The sequence below is a fragment of the Rhopalosiphum maidis genome, chromosome 1 (genome assembly GCF_003676215.2).
Source record: "Rhopalosiphum maidis isolate BTI-1 chromosome 1, ASM367621v3, whole genome shotgun sequence".
Taxonomy (NCBI): Eukaryota; Metazoa; Arthropoda; class Insecta; order Hemiptera; family Aphididae; genus Rhopalosiphum; species Rhopalosiphum maidis.
This window is the reverse complement of record NC_040877.1, coordinates 38,628,764-38,652,646: the sequence shown is the minus strand read 5'-3', so window position 1 is coordinate 38,652,646 and position 23,883 is coordinate 38,628,764. Positions and strand designations below refer to the sequence as shown.

General features: G+C 27.6%; 1 protein-coding gene across 2 annotated transcripts in view; it reads right to left on the bottom strand.

Annotated features, from left to right (window-relative positions):
- LOC113549008 overlaps window positions 1–21,363 on the bottom strand; it is a 51,241-nt gene extending 29,878 nt beyond the window's left edge. For both annotated transcript variants that reach the window (XM_026950143.1, XM_026950142.1), the window contains exon 1: window positions 20,919–21,363. The gene's annotated coding sequence lies outside the window, so the exon portion shown is untranslated. The remainder of the gene's footprint in view (window positions 1–20,918) is intronic.
- Window positions 21,364–23,883: the final 2,520 nt, after the last annotated feature.

Below are 23,883 nucleotides of genomic sequence, written 5' to 3'. Positions count from 1 at the left end.
GCGCGCTGCAGAACAACGAATTGTTAACATTACTATGGAAGATTGGGGCTATGGCGGCACTCTGCCCGGTATCGTGAAGATTACCGCTGTTTCTCTACCGGGAGACGACTCCTATGGAACAACAGTGTGCCCTCGCTGCACCGGTGCTAGTCCCCCCGGCATAATATGTTTACCTACCATCAACAGCAGTCTGTAGATAGTAATACGAATTACGATAAACGACTCCGTAAAAATGCCGTTTCGACCATGTACAAATCCCCATTATATGCATAATAATATAATATGCCGACCAGAGAGGTGTGCATCGCTCCAGCCGAGTCCCGGAGTCTATAGTAATAATAATAATAATAATAATAATTATAATAATATTACCAACTAAATAATAATATATATACAAACGTGTATGATATTATATACGCACGCGGAGTCGTCCAGTGGACTACAGTCCGTAATAATAAATGCTAATAATCGGTTGTAGGAATGACGGAAACACGTCGAACGGTTTGACCCGCATTCCGCGGTCCAGTGGCGATGGCTGCGATGTACAGTACAACGCATATACAGTCTGTAAGCCGAAAAAATATTTACGATTTCACGCACCCGTTCGTCCGACAAGTAAAGATAGCGTTGATGGTGGCGACAACACGACACGATAGGAATACAATGCCAAATATTATTTATTACTATTGCAGTTATTATTATTTATTATTATTTTGTCAGCGTTTAAACCAGAAAAATCGGTCACCTCCGTCGTACATTGCTTAATGTTTTTCCATACCCATATATATATAATACACCCGCGCCACCACTTCCAGCCGCGATCAGTGATCACGCATATAATTCGCGACGTTCCGGTTCTTGATCATTTTTCGTCCTCATTGTTCCACTATACATACAATACACTATATATTATAATATTATAATATACGTATTTTATGTCACCCGATACATTACGGTATAATATTATTGTCTTTATAGTTTATAATATATATTAAAAAGTACCTACTTACATATAATAATCCATAAATTATGTATATATATATGTATAGTTATTAGTTACACAAGTCCAGCCGGTCCACAACCGTTCGGAACTTTAAGCATTTACTAATTTTTTTTTAGCTTGAAATCTTAATTGGTGGAGTGCTTTATACACAATTATGTCACGTTCTATGAAAAGAGATCCTATTTTTTTCAAGAGTTTGTGGTAGAGAGGGGTAGAATTACTATTTTGTGCTTATATACCGATTTGTATAGAACACTATAATATTTCACGTGAATGTGTGTTGTATACACTACATACAATAACAAGAATCGTAATAAAAACAAAATAAAAAATCGATCATCTTACAAAATTTGTGTAATGTATGGCGTTAAAACGATGGCTACCGTTGCGACGGGGAGAAAATGCGTTCGAGATATTTGCATGGACCGGTAACGGAGCAGCACTACCGTTATCACGCCGGCAAACTCGCGAGCTATAGAGCCAGCGAACGAACGCGCGCCGGGTCACATATACGGCACAACCGGTTTCGTTTCGAGGCCACCAGACGAGGATGTCGTTCGTACTGTCACACATATTTCTCGGGTAACGGCGTGCCGTGCACCATATTCGCGTTCGTTACGTATATATATTATATATACTATCTACCCGCCACCAAGTCGTGTGTATGTGAACTTTATAAGGAAAATAATATGTATATGTATATAGTTACACACAAGTCAATCACGTCCCTGATCATGAACAACGATGTACATATGAAAAAAAAAAACAAATAATACTTCGACTTATCCGCGTAACGTATTTACGCAATTGTCATCATCGACTTCGTATAATGTGTACATATACAGATTAAAATGCAACAAGTGGCTTTCACGAGATGACAGTTCTCACAGCATACGTGAAAAATTACATATCATTTTTTTCCCCGATCTTCAAAAGTAAATCTTTTACGTCACATAATATAGGTACATACCTTGACGATCACGAGATTAATGTGTATGCCATACGCGTCGTCTAAATCTAACGTTTAAACTTTTTACTGCAATATCGCGAATACAAATCATGAACTAATTCATTTTTCGTTCCATACATAGTATAGAATAGTACAGTATCTGCATGAGTTGTAAGTTATAACATTACAATATAATTATATACTAATAACCTGCACATTAAACAATAAAAGCTGCAGTCAGGGGCGGCGCTACACGAGGGCCAGGGTGGGCAAGCCCCCCGCAACATTAGATTTTGCTCCTCCATTACCCCCCTATACTTTAATGTTAAAAATATATAAAGAAATAAAGAAATTGTAAATCATTATAAATATATAAAATAGTATTGATTACTTTAAAGGATTTTTAGATTTAAGTTATATTATGTTTGACTGTTATATTCAAATTAAATATGCTTTTTTTACACATTGAGAAATAAATGTACTTAATAGACTTAATACTAACTGCACACTTTCCAAAATTTCATACATTAAAAAATAAAAAGTTATGTATTGTTACATACAAATAAAATAAAATGGAGGAAATTTGAAATTTTACTGTAGTACAATTATTGTGATAATAATAAACTAGGTATATTTTTTTGATTATTTATTTAGAAATATAACTACATATTATACCCAAAATATTTTTAGCAATAATTTTTTGAAAATATGGTAAAAAATTAATGCGTGATCGAGTAGCCATACATAAATACCGCACCAGAAAAAAATTTTCGCCCGGTATCTCCCCCCAGTCGTGTTTATCTCACAAAAACAAAATATGTTTATGTACATCAAATTATAACAATATTACATTACATTACTGTATGTCTGTATAAAATATATAATCAATAGTTCTATAGTACTTACAAAAAAATTAATGAATAAAATATAACAATCTAATGGTAATCAATGAAGTATAAACTAACAATAGTCGACAATAAAATCCATTAAGATATATAAATATATAAGTTAAAATGACAAATGATAAATTTAATTATTTCACCAGAGTTTGCCACTTTATTAGATAAATCACACTTACGGAAGGTCACGGATTTAGTTGAAAATCGTTTCGCTTTGTTCTCTTCAGTCTATCCATAAATAGAGTGTAGGCCGACAGAAAGCCATTAATATTCATTGACTTTTTTTATCAACATCATTAAAAAATAAATATATAGTATTAAGTCTAAAAGTCATTAGTATTTTATTCCATATAATAATAATTTATAATTGTTTAATCTAAATCCTAATTTTATTGGATCATTAGATCAATCAATAAATAGTACGAAAGCCGAAATTCATTCATTTCAAATATTTGAAAAAGAAAACTTATCATTTTTTTATTAATGGAGTACCTAAATAGAAATCTCGATTTCATTATTGTACTAACTATTTTATATTTATTTTGTCATATTATAAAGGTAAATCTCAATTATAATGTAGATTCAATTAATTCAAAATATTGAATGTTTATCGTTTATGGCGAAAAGAGCCAAATTCCACTAAATGACGGAATAAAAATCATTCAGAAACGCATCGGTCTTTATTAGAATTCTATTCAAAAAACAAAATTTTCTCTGATAATAAGCAATTATATTTTTAAATACATATTTCCTTTATAAATAAATTTAAATCTATAATTAAATACATTTTAAATTCTAAGCGGAGCAATTAATTCATTTATTTTGCAATGATGTGTATTATTTTATTAATTGTTGTGTCTCTTTAACTTTGGGGGTGGTTTCTGGTAGCGAATTGAATCTCAACACTAATTATACAGCAAAACAATCAGAGCGATTACCTACTTAACATTTTTTTTATATTTTATATTTATATATTCTAATTATGTAATAACAATTTTTTATTTATTATAATAAATATAATATTACATATATTATTTCCACCATATGTCAAGAAAAATATAAAAACCTAAAATAATAATATTCTTTCTAGATAGGTACTTATTTTGTTTCTTTTTTGGATAAGGGTATGTACATGAGCTACATTGTTATAGAATTGTCTTATAAAACTTACAAAAATATCCTCAAAATATGAAAAATGTATTTTAAAAAAAGTTTATTTTTAAGTTCTTTGATGTACAAAATAATTTGTTTGCTTAAACATGAATAGAATTATAAGAAATTTAGAAAAAGATGCGACTTTCATTGAAATCCCCTTATTCGCCCTTATTAATCATTATAATTTCAACACAAAACTAAATAATTATTGGTACCAGGGGCGTAGCCAATAGGTAGGCCTGGTAGGTTCGGGCCTACCCAGATTTTCTTTAGAAAAATACCAATAATATTAAAAATAATATATTCTGACAATTACACGTTTTTACAACAGTATAGTATTATTATAACACTATAATAATTTGTCTGTATCAAGACGGCGATGTCTTTAAAATATCATAAGGACTATCGCACTAGTCGATAGACGATAAGTAAAAATAATATTGAAAAATAATCGATAAAATCGTTGCTTACAAAATTCTCGAGATAAACTTTTGTCAGAAATTTAGTTTCACGATTAAACTCATAAACATTTTAAGCATTTACCTAGTTTCTACCTATAATTATTAGTATTGTGCGATTCGCAATCCCGAATAGTCGTTGTCGTTACAGTATACATTTAATAAATAATTTGAAACGGTTTTGGATTCCTAATAAACTTAAATCAAATGATATCACTGAAAATGTTTCAAATGTTTTGGATCCATCGAAAATTTATTTTCCTTGTACATCTACTACAGTAGTTGAATCAATAAAACCAGATTCGAAACAAACAAATTCCGATGAACTTTTTAAATTGAACGTTCTTGATTTAAGTTCAACTTGTGACAAAATTGCCATAAAACCTGTTATTAATTTTCCTCGTACATTTTATTTCGGAAAACATCGATGTTTTCAAAGCAGTTGGTATAGTAAATATCCTTGGTTGGAATATTCAATTACGCTAAATGCCATTTTTTGTTATTACTGTCGTCATTTTCCTCCTCACCTAACGATTTCTCAGTCTCATACTGAAAATAAAGATGCTTTAATTAATCATGGATATTCCGATCGGAAAAATATTAGTAACTTGATAAAAAAAACATGAAAATACTAGTTTGCATAAAAATGTTGTAATAAAATACAACTCATGGCTGTTAACGAAAAAAACCAGCTCAGTTTCATCTCAAATTAACCAACAAGTAGTTAAGGACCAAATTATAAAAAATAGAGAAACATGAACAAGTATAATGCATTTTGTATTATTCTCAACAAGACATCGGAATACGAGAACATAAAAAAATCAATTCTACCGAAGATACTGATAATCCAAATTGGCGTAAAAATGACGTAAACGAAGGTAATTTTTTAGAAATGATTAAATTACTTTCATTAGAAAATGAAAATTTTAAAACTAATTTTAAATCATTACCAAAAAATAGTAAATATACGTCTCCTGATATACAAAATGATTTAATTAAAGCTGCATCGAATTTTACATTACATAAAATAGCAAAAGAAGTTAATCTTAGGAGCAACACTTTTAGTTTAATTGTTGATAAAACTACAGATGAATCGAAAATTGAACAAATGAGCGTTTGTATAAGATATGTACACGATTCAAAAATAAAAGAAAGGTTTTTAGGATTCATTGATTTAAATGCCCAGGCGTTGTGAAACGGATTAATATTATTTTTAAATAACACGGGTTTAGACATTGGTAAATGTGTTAGTCAATCATACGATGGTGCTTCAGTTATGTCAGGAGAATTTTCAAATGTTCAAACAAAAATAAGAACTTAAGCAAAAAATCCATGCCCATATATACATTGCCATGCTCACAGGCTAAATCTAGTTCTCGTTAATGTTACACAAAATGTTCAAAAAGTATGCGAAATAATATGATTATTAGAAGCTATTTTTACATTTCAATCAGTATCTACTCTTCGTCATCATGCTTTTTTCCAAGAAACAAATTTCAAAATCCCACAGCACTGTGATACTAGATTGGTCTCAAAATATAAAAGTGTACAATTTTTCAAAACTCATTTTGGTAGTATTTTAAAAGTTTTTAATACATTTAAAGAAAGTTCTAAAAAACGAGAGGCTGCAGAGGTAAAGGAATTGATTTTACAGTTTGCCAAGTTTGAAGTTATTATCATACTTGTTTGTTTAAATGAAATATTAAACATCGTAAACTGTATTTCAATTAACTTACAGTCATCTACTTTAAATATAGGACAGTGCACTATGTTAATTTTGACGACAAGAAAACAAATTTCGGATTTACGTGAGGATAAAAATTTCTATGAATTACATGAATAGTCATTGATAATTGCACAAAATGCAAACGTATCTACACCATCAAATAATGATGTTTCTTCAAATAGGATGTCTCAAGGCTCAAGTAGAATGACAGATTATTACATAATTTCTACTACTGGTAAAAGACGTATTTTTTCAAATGATGAAAAAAAAACTGAACTTAAAATAATATTTTAGATGTCATATATGTTGAAATGAACAGGCATTTGATGAAAATGGTGAATTTTATGCAGTTTTAGGTGTATGAGACCAAATTTCAAAAGAATTTTTAGACTATAAAACACTATGTAATTTTGCAAAAACTTTTCCATTTTATCGGTCTGATGAATTTCTCATTAAACTAAAATATCAATGTGCATAAGGGAAAACATTATTTTCATCTAGTTCTGGTCTTTTTGAACTGTTGAATGAAGTATAAAGTTATATAGTTGGATTTGAAGAATTAAAAAAAGTAATTGAACTTATTGTTGTAATTCCTGTATCTAATGCTTCAGTGAGTAAGAGTGAGAACATACCTCAGATCAACTATGAAAAGTTATAGACTAAATGATTTGACATTACTTTTCATAGAAAGTGAAATAAGTGGACAATTTATGGATAATCCATCGACTGTTATTGACGAGGTTTGCTGTTATGAAGAAAAGAAGATTATAATTTTAACTTTGAAAATATATTATAAATTAACAATAAGTATATTATAACTTACAACTTAACGAATATATAAATTAATATTTATAATTGTATTTTGTAAAAATATTAGTATTTAGGTACTTAAATAAAAATTGCATCTTTTGAAACTATATGTTTATTTTTTGGTTCAATTTGTTTTAATTTTTAAGTAATTAATTATTCATTTATCGATAAGAATAATCATTGAAAACTTTGAAATTATAGTAGGCTAATAAAAAAAATCAGAAAAAGTCCCTATTACCATCGATGAGTAAAAGTTTTATAGTAGATCTACCCAAAAAAAAAATCCTAGCTACGCTCCTGATCGGTACCTCCAAAAAGATAATATTATATAATTATGCAGCAGGGAAACAAATACAACTTGAGACATTCAAATGCATTCTTTATTTAAAGATAATAACATATTTTTAGTATCATATTTATTATAATATTAATATTCTCAATGTATTATTATCATGTTTCAAGTGTAAATTAATACATTGATATTTTTTAACATACACAGATGTGTAAATATATACCTACTATTATATTATTTAATCTGAGTCCACCTATCAATAATAATACGATTCTAGTTTTATTAATAATTTAAATAACAATTCATGTAGCAAATGTTTTAGTATTTTATTTAAAAAAAAAAATTTTAAACTAATGATTTAAATATTTAGCTTGAATATAGGTCTAAACAAAACTTCAAATAATTGGTTACTACGTAAACTATTTAAATTTAATATATTTTTAATTTAAATAAATGATAAAATGATCTTAAATGAATACTTACTGCAATATTAGAGAGTGTATGATAATGATATTATATAAATAATAGTTTAACTATATTATTAAATTATGATAAAAAGACAAAATAAAAACTATTGTGCAAGTCCAATTTTAAAATTATATTCGTTACACAAGTAATATTACTATTGTTAACTAATAGATTTTGAACTAATAAAGTTATCATATTTTTTTATTAAATAAAAAAATGATACTTATGTTAATTTATATTAAAATTAAAATTAATACATTGAATTATGATACTTTCGAAGTACTAAAGCACTATGACCAACATAACTCCTAAGCAGCCAATGACTAACGCATAAAATATACAAGTACGTTCCTATTGTAACTTTAATGGCTTATTCAACTATATATTCTACTCAAAGAATAAAATGAACATAAGCTTAAATCAAAATAAGTTAATATATAAATCAGCAGATCTAACCCCTAGATAGTACGACCGTTTTCTATAGACTAATTTTAACACATTTGTTATAAACAAACAATTTGCAATTCATTCAACTAATTTTTACGAGTACATGAAAATCGGTGGCCAACGCCTAACTTTATGTATACAATCATAACGGCGAGTCACCCTAGTCTAAATTTTCATCACGAAAAATGTAGTTTAAATACGAACGTCAACCAGCATCACGTCAGTTGACAACTGCAACATAACCTTCTTCCCGCAAATGGATTTTATTTAAATAAACTACATTGCTGTTATGTTTCAATTCTACTCGAATTTCATGTATTTATAACCACGCATTCGAATATGAAAAACGACAAATTTCACCGTATAGAAAAAAATTAAACCGGTACATCATGTGTACCTATTTATATGCTATATATATGATAACTGCGTTTTTTATTGTCCTCATTTAGGTTTATTCAAACAACGTATTAAGTGTATCAATATTGAATATACATTAAGTATAGACAAAGGTCGATGGCAATGGCACAACTAATCAAAAATATACGTAATAATATACAATTATATACAGCCCCAAATATAATGAACCCGAAACCGTCCAGGTCCAATTCCTTCAAAAGCTTCGGAATGCAATCATATAGGTACTGAGGACGATCAATGGTGTGTACATAAATAAGAAGCTTTTTTCGATATATTTTGCGCCTCTATAATCGCCGAAGTCGCCACCGTCGTCGCTACTATATAATATATTATAAGATACAGAATATACCGAATACACAATACACACACGCACGCATATAACAAGGGCGACAACAACGTACTACACCACAACAATGATAATAATGATGACGATGATGATAATAATAATAATAATTTCAACGAAGGCGAAGATAGATATGATATACGTAGATCGATATTTTCGATTAGTAGCCATGTCAATTGGCCGTCGACCCGTCTCCGCGATAATGTGCCGTGATGTGAACGTGACATGTGCTCTGCGTTCCGTCGAAATAATCCTCCTCCGGTTATTGGTCTTTTTCTCTCTTTCAAATATTATATACTTATATATACACTATAGTCTACTGGTATACACGCGTATTATTTCGTTATTAAAACTGTGTTCTACTCCATAACGAATACTTTGTTCGGGACGTGGCCAAAAAATATTTTGTAAGGCACAAAACGTGATTATTATTATTGTTGTTGTTGTTGTTGTTTGTCATATGACGACGATGAATTCTCCTGTACTTTATTTTTCATTTTTTTTTTTTTATTCGTATTGCTGTCGCCGCTACCGAAGAACTAATAAATAATTCTAAAACGAACTCTGATGCTGCTGAACGTATCAAATGATGACACGGAACAGTTATAGAAAAAAATACATTCGTTCGACAGAACCGCAAGACATTATATAATATATAAATACATAAGAATATTTTCAAGAAGCTTAAATGGCATTATTATATACAGGGCCACATTATGCAAAAATATTTGTACTGAACCCAAAAGAAGCCCGTCAATAAGCAAATAAAATTAATTTTATTTCTAACTATATTTTTAGCAGTCAACATAATATGTTTTGTCAATATTATTGAAAAGTTTTCAGAACAAAAAGCCAGAAAATGTTTGTAAACACTTCAATAAAGTTTAACTTAAAAAATATAGTTTTATAAAAGTATTATTAAAATCAAAAGTAGGTATAAATTGTTTTTTTAAAAAAAATGCTTATTAGTTTGTATAATTATAATTTAAATATTATGTTATTAAGCGTATACATTTAAGTTTTTAAAAAATATAAAATTTTCTTGTATATTAAATAATTATATTTTAAACAATAAAATTTTATTTAATGATTAAGGGGACCAATATTTTAAAATTTAAAATTTTACTAGGTCCATGAATTGGTAAATCGGAGCCTGGGTACACGCAAACAAAGCATACACTGAGGCATACACGGAAAGTTTAATCACGCCCAAATAAAAGGTGTGCCACTAACGCAAACGTATTTAAAAATCATAATACATAAATATTTATTTATTTTTGAAATACCACACAAAATATATTTCTGAGAATATTATATTATTATTATATATTTTATTGTATGAGTAATTATTATCATGCTTCAAGCATATTCCATAAAGATGAATACCGTTAATGTATTTTTCACATCATTACAACTATTGTTCTATTTACCAATTAGATCGACAATATTGAATAAGATGACAAAAGTTTGTTGACGAAAAAAATTCATTATGACCTTGTGACAAGTATATCTAGACTGCTTCAATTATATAAAAATTCTATTATTACAAACATAATTTAATGAATAATGAGTTATGACTAATATTACTTTAAAAATACCTAATTAGGAAATTTTAAAGCACTATAACAAGTATAATGTAAATATTAATTACTTTAATCTATTGTATACTATATAGTTTTAATAGATGTTTAAATTTTATGAAGAAAATAGTACTACTGTTTATATTTCTCAAGTAAGTTCTTATACATGCTTTAGACGCAATCCCAACACATTAATAGTTTATTTTTATTTTAAATAAAAATACACTCAATTAAATTAAAAATGACATTAAATTTTAATCACTAATCTTAAATATATATATACAACAAAACACAATATATTTACACATTATAATGTAATTCATTATAATCAAACATTTCAGTATAAAAATATAATGAACAATATCCCACAATAAAAATAAATATAGCTTTAATGATGAGAAATAAAATAAGTTGTATATTTTAATAAATTATAATATTGAATCCGGATTTAGTAGATATTATTATTTTTTCATGTGGTAGTCTGTGGGTGGCACAAGTACATAACTCATAGTAATGAATAAGTGACTATATTAGTATAATCCATATTATGACTCATTGGTTAAAATAAAAAAATAAAAAATAAATTACTATGCAAATAATATCATAGGTATCTATTTAAAATGTTATGGTCTTAAGTTCCTAATTGTAACACAAACATAGATTGACAGAATTCTGGCAAAATAAACCTAAGCAAAATTTAACTCTCGTTCTCTTATTTTAATACTTACACAGAATATCCCATAAAGAAAACGGAAAAAAAAATTTTAACATTTTTTTTTTTACTTCAAAGCAACTATTTCATATTCAAAAATATTACATTATATTATATTATGCTCATATACTACAGTTAACTTTCATTATTTTAGGAAAGCTATAATTACAAAAGATGAATATAATTAAATAATATTAAAAAATAAATATTTTATTATATTTGGTCACAATATATAATATAATATTCAATACTTCTATAGTTCTATAGTATAATCTTTTATAGTAGTATTTGGTAAAAATTCAGTGTACCTATATTAAATAAACACTAAATTCATTAAATTAGTATACTCCTATATTCTAATATAAATATTATATCCATGTGTATTAGTGTACCTATACTATTTCTAATTAATTTAGATTTTCTAATTAATTAATTCAGTATTCTTATTATATAAAATACTAAATATAGTAAATCATACAGATACGAAAGATGACGTTTTTTCTTAATGTGTATTAAACTTTTAACTATCGAGCATCGTTATTAAATAGATGCTTTATTAGATATACAAAACCGGTATCCGGTACCCACTAATTATTATTTTTTCAAATCAATTTTGTTTATGAAGTACCAGGTATGGCAGATCGTTTTTAATACATCTCCGATAACTATAGTATACCATATTATACTTTTTAGAACTGTTTACAAATAAGTATTAAGTAACTACATAATAATATTGTATTATATTATTTTATGATACATAAACACAAATAAATTGTGAACCTATAGAAAATATTTACTAAAAATATCAATAAGTCGTAAAAAGTAATTATAATTGTAAAATTAAGAATAAAATGATAGGTACCAAAAACTCATTCCATTCAATTATGATGAAAATGTAATCAACTAAATCGTTTTCAATCAAAACTATAGTTTAGCCAACATAAGTTAGAAATTTTTAAATCTTAGAGACAGAGGATCAGTTATTTGTTAGCCGCAATGATAACGTAATACATTAAACATATTTACACAATAAAATATATTACTAACTCTGTTTACCACGATGATAACTTACGCAATATAAATTGCTGAACTCGAAAACTACCACGCAATAAACCGCCAGCCCGGAAAATTTTTTTAGTAGGAAGGTATTGTCTGCCCAACTATGTTTACAGCTATTCGAGCGAGCTGATACATACCGCGCATATTATGGTAGTTCCATAATCCGTTTTGGACAAATGAAAGATTATATTCCGTGTTTCTATAGTAATAATACTATATAAGTAGAGTATAAATATAATGTTCACGACATCAACGTTAACAGTAAGTCAGTGCCTAATGGTATAGAGTAAACACGGCCGAAACGCCAAACCGAAATGATAATAATATGGTAATAATAATAAAACTCTACAAGACCGGATAAGTCATTGACGCCTTTCGTTCCGCTCTTATTATCCTCGTACGCGAAAAATACAGTGAACTTAATATATATCTTACCACCGCTGAAAACTGGTGTAGGTACCTATACAACTGTCCTAACGAAATATTCACGTACACTTTACAATGTACATGTGTAATAAATCACAACATCAGGGTTATGAAGAGTGTTTTGTCAACGCAGTAGTTGATAATGGTTATAATTAATTTGAGTATTATATCAAATTGCAATACTTATGATGTATGATATTTGCATACATTCAGCTACGATAACGTGGATGTTACTATATTAGAGGTTTTACTTTTATAGTTTTATACATTTTAATTTTCATACAAAGATATTTTATGATCATTAAACACCTTAAATGACTTAGAAAATATATTTGTAATAGGTATTAAAATATTTTGATTGACTTAAAGAAGTAAAAACGTATAATTACTGTTACGCGAGTGTCTGATGTTATAAGCGCGGGCGAATATTACTGGAAGGACATAAGCGACAAATCAGATCTGTCAACGATTATCTCGACATTTAATTATAATATTATATTACTATTATGCGCAAACGTTTGGCGGTCAGGTGGGGGCGAGGTCGACGTGATGAAAATCGCGAGTTTTTGCGCCATGGACAATTTTTGTCGTATACACGGATGATAATATAAACCTGCAGTGTGGCTGTGTACATAACGTTATACGTACTGGTTTATTTCGGCCTGTCCCAATAAACGATAATTTGTCATTCAAGGTCGATGCCGCGCACTGCATACTTCTTTGACGCTTAATATAGGTATTAGGATACCTCATGTGCCAAAATAGAATTATATTATATTAATGAGTTTAAATTGAAATTTGAAATACTACAGAGTATAATATTATAATAGTGATATAATATACAAGAATACAACCACGGGTATATCATTACGCTATTCGTACGTTTCGCTACAATTTTGTGATTTTTATTTTTCATACACAGACCTCCCTCCGCCCACAATCGTTCTCACGGCATTGTGACATAACTATAGGGGGAAAAAGTAGCTTGCCAGATGTCGGCGCGCGGCGGCGGTGTCGGCTATACGACGACGTCCAGCCGCAGCGACAATTTAACTATACACACTTTTATTGTATATACTTAAAGTAGACGCGCGGAACACGGCACACGCAAACGGCACCGCTCGCGACGGTATTATTAAAACTGGATTGGTATTTTTTTTTCCTCTTTTATTTTTATTTTTAACTCCCTCTTTCCCATCAGCAACACACGTACCCGTACACGTACATACACACACTTACACTCGCACTCGCGCACGCCAAAGATTAGACCGACCGGAGAGCACCTATTTTATCCGACCAGCGGTGCTCTCTCTCGCTCGCTCACTCTCTCTCTCTCTTTCTCTCTCTCTCTCTCTCTCTCTCTCACCTCCGTCTTTCGTCGAATGTACGACCTGAATGTTTCCCGACAGTCTTTGTTTCCCAAATGCCATCGGGATTGTATTACACAACACCACACGAACGTCGCAGCCACCGCCACACGGTGCGATTTATAATAATTATCCTGTTTATTTTACGGGTGGTATTACATAGTTGGTGTCTATATGACGATTAGATTTGCACTAATACGCGGCACGCCGATCGCCACTCATTAATAATTACTGTTGTCGTTTTTATTTCTGATATTTTTATTATTGTTATTACTGTTGCCATTGTTGTTCTTGTTGTTATATACCAAGCCGCTACGGTACTATGTACTCAAAGTTTAGTCAGTCTCAGTATAGATATGATATGGCACACAATACCATCTCTCTAGTAAGTACTAGAGAGAGGTAGATGTGGTTTATATGTTGGATATTAATTTATTATTATAATAATAAATAATATCATGATGACGGGTGATAAAACTGCAACATTACTTGTGAACATAATATTATACCTGATTTTAATTACAATAATTCGACCAATGTGGCTAAGCTACCAAGATGTTAAGAAAGTATATTATATTATGTATCATATTATTTTGTACCTACTAGCACGTCATTAAAGTTTAAACGATATTAAGCTATAGTCAACGGTAACGTTATACGCAGACATTGAGAAATTACAAAAAATTTATTTTATTATCAAGAAACAAATAAACTAAAGAAATAAGAATACGGATAAGCAATCTCTAGACGATAGTCATGAGTAACAATAGGGACATTAAAACAATGAAAAAGCTCCGAAAAATACTTTCACCAATATAACCTGGCTATATACAAGTCATATAAAATTTTAGTTATAACTTTTTTTTATTCAAAACTCTACGTACTTATTAAATTCAAACAAAATTTTATCGATTCAAATGCATAATAAGTAGTAATGAATTACGTATAATTCCCAATTGTCAACATTTCAACCAGTTCCCCAAAATGTTAGTACTATTATTTTTTTAATATGCTTACAATATATAAACCTATACACATACATTTTAATTTTAAATGTAATATTATACATTTATTATTTGAAAACAATAAACGTTTATTTTAAAGATAATGATAATTAACATTATCAACAAATATTATATTCTTTTTCGTATTAAATATTTCTTTCACTAAAATAAATCATAAATCTAAGGTTAACAACAATTATTTAACAATATAAGTAATAACTAATACTATTAAGCAATGAATACTTAAGATTAATAATTAAAATATTATTTTCTATAATGATTACCCTAAGTATTATTCTAAATAAAATTAGTATTAGGTAAGTATTTTTCTAAATGTTTGAATTTGTTAATTTTATTGAAATATAAAATTTTATAGTAATTGTCTACTTACAAGATTCCAGCAAATTATAAAATATTAAAGTACCTATTTTACTAAATAATTAATAATAAAACCAACTAGATTTTGACAATAATGACCTATTGCGGAAATCCTCAGAGAAACTAGCACAAAATAACACCTGCTTATAAAACGATGATGATATACACTAAAAATAACTGTTCAACATTGAACATCATATAGAAATGTATAGCAAAGTATAATAATACATAATACATAATATAATGTCATATTGATGGACGATGGACCTATTGGCTATTATTTGCGTAATTGTTTTATTTTTACTAAGTTATTATTATTTAATTATAAGTAAATCTATAATAATATGTGAGTTTCTCAGTGGCGCACCCATGGATGGGATCTTTGAGGCTGAAGCACAATAATATTTTTAAAATATTCAAACTAATTTTTGTTTATTTATACCACGAATCTATTCACAATTTCACACCATTCTCAAGTAAATTTCAGTATTGACTTATAAGTTATAAGTAATGTTCAATAAACTTAAATAATAGTCAAATTATACAATATATTATTGTTAAAATGCAGCTTAAGCTAATGTTTATGAATTGAGTGATCTAATCTTTTTATTAACACTAGAATTATTTGAAAATGATTAATTATTTTTAAAAAAACTGATAAGATCACGAATTTTATATAGGTAAGCATCAACACGTATTAAGTATTAAGTATTAAGTAGGAAGCATTATTTACTAAGGTATTTTATTATAAATAAACAGTTATGATAAAATTACCATACTCGAAAGACTTAAGATTTGATATACTAAACAAGATAAATTAAATAATGTATATATAAGCAAAATAATTGCTCATATTTAGCTCGTATAAAATGTAGGTACAGTCTACGAAATAAAACGGATAAAATAGATTATTTACTTATGCTGGTTTTCTTAATTTACTATTTTATTTAAATAATTTGTCATGATATAATATTTATGACTACTAAAAGCAATTAAAAAATGATGATGTATTTAAGTATTAATATTATACTATATATTTTTAATTTATTTATTTAAAGTATGTGACAAATAATTGTTTTGTTTTACTTTATCTACCATAAGAAAACACTATACACATTAACATAAAATTAAATAAATAACCAAGTATGAAATTTAAATAAAGTAGATTATCGGCAATGTTTAATAATAAAATATGAATACACTAATGTGAAATTTTAATACTGTATTGAGTTGTATTAGTATAATATAGTGGCACAGTGAAGATGATAATTGAAATTACGTAATTAAGGTAAAGCAGTGGGTATAATTGGAGGAACTTTATTTGTTAATATTATAAGTATGAATAATATGTATATGTACCTATTGTAATAATTATATGAAAAATGATTCACAATGAAATATTTTAAGTTAGATATTGATAAGTGGTAGCTATAAATAACTAGTCAACAAATCCATACTACCACTAAGTATACTTGGATCAATTCGGACCTTTACGATCTTTATAAAAAAGGGATGTTATAGAAAAATGTTTTTTTATAAAAATCTTAAAAATATAATATTACAGTTTAATATTATAATAAGTTTATATTCATAAAAATTATAATAATACATGTATATATATATATATAATATTAGTTGAATTTCCCAGTGCGCAGTTTTGAACTAAAATGCAATTATTTGTATAATAATAAGCTATATACTCTGTCCAGCGAGGGACCCACCAAAATCAATTTTTCTGTACATTCCCAAATGACACCCAGCCATAAGCGATAACCAGTTTAGCATGACAGACTATATAGGTAGTAGGTACAATACATTTTATAATTTAACAACTTTGTGAAAAAAACATCGTACAATTATACGAAAGCCTCGCCAAAATATCATAACATTTAAATACATCATCTCTTCGTTTAAAAAAAAATAGTAAAAAAATTACAATAGTGTCGTCAAATACTAAATAAATTTTAAAAAGGCCTGTTTTTATGTATATAAGGATGAGGATATTATATTTCACAAAATATGTCACATATTATTATGCACATTTTTTTATATCTTAAACCAATTATTTTTAGTCCACGAAAAACAAACATAACAACATCAAGCACTGATTATATAAAGTATATGTTATATATATAGAACAATATTTAATAGACAACCCTGTCGGTGTTTTTTTTAATATTAATTATTAGTTGTAAAATGTGATGGTTCATAGTTTAAACCGTAACACCTTAAATTTGATAGTACCTATAGGCCATATTAACTGTATACACAAGGCATTAAAGCATCACTATAAATTATACATTATAAACCCTCAAATTAAGGGGATTGAATCAAACTTGAAATTTTTTTTTCATATATTATGAAGTTTTTTTAAAAAGGCATTATACATTAAAACACCTATTTTTGGACAGTACTTATAAGAGTTTTGTACACTTCCTCCGTAAAAAATGTATACATATACATTAGTATATACGTACATGTTTATTACATCAAAAAATATAGATAGAGGTATCGGTGTAATTTAGATATTCGAAATTACTAAACAAAATCTTACTGTGAAATACTTGTACGTGAAATCTTTTTGTTACTACTTATAAAATACAAGGTAAAATACTGATAATTGACAAGTTTTGTTAAAATTTGAACTTCAAAAGCTTAAAACAACATGATGACTGTATTTTCAATGTTTTAACTGCTTTTAACACCATCTTAAAAGAATCTTGTATAAAATAATGAGCTTTTGACTATTTTTTTTTGTCTATAAATAATTTAATAAGATCAAAAAATAATTATAACATTTTATTAGGTATGTATATAAAGTGCTAATATAAATATTTGATAAAAATTCAACATATATACTACGATTATTAAAAATTCAACTTGAATTACAATAACAACAAATTATGTGTGGTAATGATTACATTAATTTTCTTATAATTATGTTTTGGTTTGAAAATTTTTTGCAAATGCGGCAATATCAACCAATCTCTCATTATCTAACATTTAATCTGTTGACATTCATAAAGTCAAGAACTTGAAATTTTTAAAATATAATTTCAATTAGGTAGAAAATGTCCATAAAAAAAAAAAAATACCTAATAAAAACGATACTAAGTTATATAATGTATATTTATTATAAAAAACATTTAAATGGTAAGGTACATACCTCATTAATATTAATATGGAAAATAAATTTAATAAAGTAATTGAATAATATTACAAAATAAATATCTGTTTATATAAAAAAAAATTAAAAAGTTTCATATTGCTCGTGAAAATATTAAGAAATTCGTGTTTTAATAACTCCACATGACTTTCTATTTAAATTAAATACATATTATAATAACAGTATAAATATTTAAATTATTTACCTATATTTACCTTTAATTTTACTATAAGTTAACTAACCAAGTAAAAATTACAATATTTTAATTTAAACTTTAAATATAATTTCTTATTTTGAACCAAACTGTTTACTGATATAATATATTTTTTTATAGAACTCTTTTTAGAAAAGCACTATAAGGAATCTAGTGGATGATATAAGCTACTTTATTTAAGTGATAATAAATAATAATAACAAAATGTATCAGTCATCATTATAACACTGAAGATTAGTCAATTAAAGAAGATACCTAGGGATAATATTATACTGGCTTCTTATACAAGTAGAATCTTAATGTATTTATAATGACTATTTGTTTTCATTCTTAATTCTAAACTGTTGATTCGTATTTTTTAACATTTTAAAATACAATGACTAATAGCTGTGCATCTACGAATAGAATAATATTATATTTATAATTTTTTTAAGTTATCAAACACGAATAAATCGCTCATAAAGTCATAATAGATGCTTATAGATTATTATTTATATAAATATTATAGATAAGTAATTAAATAAAACTATTTTTGATGTCCGCTTTCTAACTTTTTGGCGCATAATTGTTTTCAAACTAAACTCTCACCATTAACAATATACTTTTGGACAAACACCAAATACATAATTGGAAGACAATTATTGTCAATAACAATAATGTCAAAAACTTTCCATTCTTCGTGAGATTCTGAACCAAATATTAATATCTACTAAACGTAAAGGCAGCAGATTAATAAAAAATAAAATCCCATTATTACTTCTTAAATGTAATTTTTAATTTCTTGATAATTTTAATAGTATTTAATTCTAAATGACGATTTTTAAACAAAACAAAGTACACTTTATTCTGAAGCGTACACAAATTTTACAAATAAATAATACTATAAGTATAACTGAATTTTGCAAATGTTATTTAATTATTGAAACAGAAAATAATGACATATTTTTAACAATTCTAAATCTGTTAAGTTCTAATTTTATAATGTAAATTACAAGTACTCATGAAAGACAAAAGTACGTGTTTAAAGTAGATTCATATTATTATCAATGTGGTAATGACGCAATGTTTATTATTTTTCAAGCTTATAGTACAATTTAAGAAACCATATAAAAATCTTTTATACAATCCAAAAAACAAACTATTTTTATTTTTTTTAAATTAAATATAATTTTGTTTTATTATTATAATTTATCACAATATAATTAGGTACTGAAAATGTGCATATAAATAGAAAATTTCTTATAATGAATAGAAAAATTCCCGGATTTCTAAAATTTAATAAATATTATTGTTACAATTAATTTGTGTAGGTATTAACAAGGGACAACTGTGGTATAAATGATTTTGGTTTTTATAAAATGCAGAAGGTCCGTGCAAATGTATCTCCATAGGTACTTACTGTATTTTAATTAATCTATAATACAAAATTGTACGGACAAAGATTGAAGTAAATTCCAAATTGGTTTTCCACTAATAACTTTCTATGCATAGGTTTTGCACTATTAACTCTACTCTTTCCGTTTATTGTTAATTGTTCTATGATAATAATTTGCTAACCATATACTCAATTTACCGTTCGTCGCCTCTCGGTTGATTACAAATCAATAACAGTGATTTTTCAGTTCAAACCTTCGACCTTTGAAGACTCAACTGTTAGTTCTGATTTTTATACTGATGTCAATATTATTGGCCAAACTAAGAAATGTAAATTTGCATTAAATCTCCGTCATTTTAACGCCTAACTGATAATATCGGTGATTGGAGACGATTTTCAAAAAGGGTTGCGTATCAAGGGTTGGATCTTTTCTTCAAAGTATACTAAGCATTTTATAAACCAAGCCATTTTGGGCACTAGAACGAGCTAGCGACATTACGAGTTTACGACAATGCAATATAAATTATAATATGATACTGCGAGAGTTACATAGCGAAAAATCGTAGTTAAAATTATGTAGATTTAGCATACTAATAATAACGTATGTTAATGTCTATGTTCCAATTATATAAATTATAATGCAATATTGAAATAAAACCTATGATAATACCTTATGATCAATCGCCCAGCATTTAAATTCCTCGGCCGACAGGTGATGCTGAGTACTGTACTATATATACACGGTTTGATGACGTCTGTTCTGATCTTCGGCAGTTCTTGTACAATTCGCATTCGACTGAACCACACTGTGTGCGAGTTTACAACGGATATTCAATACGATATTATACGTGCGCGAAATGTGTGTGTAATATAATTTCAGTATGTAAAAAGTGTAAGAAAATATAATTTTAATATAACAAACAATTAAGTAAACGGCGACAAAAATCGGTGTGAAAATGACTGAAAGAAACCGAAAAATCACGAATGAAACGAAGAAAAAAAAGATTTTACATGACGGCGACGACGATACAACGACCAGCGACGCATTCGTCGAGACACTGCGCCACAACAAACAACAAAAACAAACATGCACGACGCACCGGTGTGCCGCCCGGAGGAAAGACCACAAGATTCTCGGAGTGGCGCACGCAAACGCAGATCGCAGACACGACTTGTTATGATCACGGCGAGCTCTATCTAGCGGACACTACCCGAACGTTGCGCGGTAAACGATTTGGCAACGTCCATCATCTACAAGCATCCATATTATTATAATAATACAATTTATAATTTATAATTTTCGTATGACATAAAACGATAAAACATAATATAATTAACAAAATTTTTATAATTATGACGTACAACATATTTTGTTATTTATAAAAATATATTTAAATAATGTGTATTGTGTATAAGTATAAGTATAAGTAATAACCACGAGTTGGCCAATATTTCCAAAACCAGAATAAGATTTTATTAAAGTAACTTTGTCATACTATATGGACTATTATATTGAAATTTGGTATAATTTTAATTTAACTAATGAATTTAAATGATGGTGATTGGTGATAGGTACGTGATAACTGAAAGGGATTAATTGAATATGAATATAAAGACGCATTTTACGCCAACAACGTATCGACACATTCCAAAAATGGGATTAGAATATCTAGACATGCATGTTTATATATAAATCGGATGATGAGTTTTCTTTATTTTGCGACTGTATTGGATTAGTTATCAGTTTTAGCTATATGGGAATGTGGCCATGTGTGATACAACTGAAGTGGATGATATTGAAAACTTGAAAACGATAATGCTAGAAAATAGGTACTTCACCTATTGTAAAATATTTTGAATTATTGATGAAAAATTTGTAATTAATTATCGTAAGTAGGTACTTACTTTTAGATAAATTAATTTAAAAAGACAATTTTTTGAGCACCATTAATTCCCCTTCGCATATTCAATGTACATAATACACAATACTAGAAAAACAAGACGACAGAAACATACTTTAAATGACACTCACCAGGTAAACAACCAAACTGATGGGTGAAATAATTTATACTCAACTCACAGTTTGTGGTCTATTTCTATCTCTATAAATGGGTATTGAATATTGATGAGTATAAAATTCGGTTGGAAGTACCTGCTACCTAGTAATAAATGATGAACAAAATCAGCTCAAAATTCACTGAGAACATTACAAAAACAAAAATAAACAGAAGTAAACTCTGCAGAATTTCGAAACAAATTAAAAAAAAAAAACTATGTGAAAAATGTTAAATATTAAACGGTGAAAGAGATAAGTACCAATTATTTTAACAGCTTATACCTCTGCTTATATACAGTATATATTAAAAGTGCATTTCCCTGGCACCCCACCTCTGAATTTTAGATTTAAACTAAGAACTTTCCATTGTGCTAGTTTGTTTTCATCATTTGCACTGTAACCCTTCAGAAGTTACACGGGTTATTGAGGGTTTCAATGAAACGACCATATCCCTACCTCCAAATCTTTGGTTCAAACCAAAGGTTGTCTTTTGTGCTACATTTTTACTAGTTTGAACTCGACTTTCAATGTTATGGTTTACCTAACCATTAATGAACCACAAAGGATTTTTGACAAACGAAAACTTTATACTTATATATACTATACGATATTTCTAATTTGTAAACATTATAATTTACTATAAAAATATATTTTAAACAATTAATTAAATTGAAAAATAATAAAAAATAATTTATCTATTTCCTAGGTATCTATTATACCTACCTAGTATCTACAGTTGCATTCATCGCACATAATATAAAATATTTTATATAAATTATAAATACAATTCACTTTTTACCTAAGATTTATGACAGTGTGTACTCATACTGTATATTATAATACTATATATTGTATTATATTATACATTATAATTAATAATATTGCTGAGCGTAAAGCTCAGAGTCCCCATTGAAGGAGGAGAGTAGAGAGACCGGGTAATTGTAAACTCGGCCTCGACATTTTTTAAGTAAAAATTATTTTAGGTACGTGACGTACCGTACGTCAACTACCTAGGTCGTTGCCGTTTTCCGTCAAATTAGAAAAAAATATCATTCAGTTTTCCGCCATGCCACTATACAGTTATAAATTATAGATTTTTATAGTTTGGGAACCCTTACATAAGATTTAATAATATTTTATTTTTTAGTTACTATAATATATTTACACTATACAGTTAAATAATAATTCTACCCCAGTATCCCAATTCGAATAAAAAAAGGTCGAGTTTAAATTTATCCAAAAAACCTTTAGTCTTGAATCTTTAACTCATGCAAAAATTACGAGTAAACAATTAATATTACTAAAATAACATGAAAATAATTTTAAGATAAAAATATAGGTAAAGGTTGATATTTTTGTATAAATACTTATTTCTAAAGAAATGTACAATATTAATGTACCTAAATAAATACTTATTATTTCATATCTTCAGTAAGCAAGTGCATAGTCAATCATATAATTTTGTCTAGTACACAATATTTGAAGCACAACAATTGTTTTTTTATAATTATATAATACTTAAATGTTAAAAATAAAAATAATATTCATATATGAATTAATGCACCGATTTTTTAAAGTA